Source organism: Astatotilapia calliptera, chromosome 6, assembly GCF_900246225.1.
Source record: "Astatotilapia calliptera chromosome 6, fAstCal1.2, whole genome shotgun sequence".
NCBI lineage: Eukaryota > Metazoa > Chordata > Actinopteri > Cichliformes > Cichlidae > Astatotilapia > Astatotilapia calliptera.
The window spans coordinates 4,059,524-4,060,756 of record NC_039307.1 but is presented as its reverse complement, the minus strand read 5'-3'; positions in this window follow the sequence as shown (position 1 = coordinate 4,060,756).

The window sequence follows — 1,233 nt, the reverse complement described above, 5'->3', positions numbered from 1 at the left end:
TATATGCACTGACATGTGAACTGAGGGTGTTATCTCGGGTGTAAGACCGACTAAATCCTTAAACCACATGATTTTGGTAAAATATCTGGATATTTTTGGATACAGATATAGAAAACTCAAACTGTTTCCTTCTCTCGCTCTGTCCCCTGGTATTCTTCTGAACTTGGCCAACTCATGATATGGTCAATTGTTTTTTCTCCTACTCAGCTGTCTTCCTCTCTAACAGTTTTGAACTTCCTACAATAATTCAGCTGTCATCGTGTAAACTTGACCCACTAATCTTGTTGAACTTTCCCTCCCCTCTCTTGGCTCGTTGATAGTTAATATCGCACACTCCTCTCTTATCTCTGGTTCTGTTCTATCCTCTCTTAAAACTGCAATAATAACTCCAGTTTTGAAAAAGAATGGTTCAGACCGTACCGTTTTAAATAATTTCAGGCTAATTTCAAATTTGCCCTTCCGAGCCAAAACTCTCGAAAAAATAGTGGCTGTGCAGGTTCATATACACCTCACTGGAAATAACTTTTATGAAGTTTCTTGTTGTTGTTTTATACTTGTTTACTTGTAATACTTGTTTTTTATTTGCCTTTTGGATTCACCAATGCCCTTGCTGTTTTCCAGGCATTAGTTAATGATGTCTTTTTTTTTAACATAATTGTATTTCTCAGCTTATATATATATGGACACAGCAAGGTCTTTGAGAAAAAATGAGAATGTCATCTGTCCATATCTATGTGAAGGTCAAGAAATGGGAGTTTCACACACTGCTGTCAGATCTCCATCAAACAGGGAACTCGAGGATGAGACATATGAAGCAGACAAATTGGGCTACTGACTGTTTATTCTGCATTGATCTGAGGATAGAAAACAGAATATATTAGTGCAGTCACTAATTTCATCCCTTTTGTGTGCTTAATTTTCCATTAATGTGGCGTAATGATATCAAAGCTGAGTCATTTTAAAAAAAAATAAACATACATTTTAATACGAATAAGCAGAATTCATAAATAAGGGAAATGGTTTTCAGTACTGAATTTTTTCAGGCTTTCGTTTGTAGTTTGTTGTTAGAGTTTATTAATAGAAAAAGAAGAACTGCGTTTATCAGAATGTAGTATTGAAACTATAAAACGATGACTGAGCCTTTTATTGGCTTTTTCTAATGTGCCTGAATTCTCACACGAGGCAGAGCAAAATATTTTAGCCTGGATAGCTGTTGACCTGATTAAGTGATGT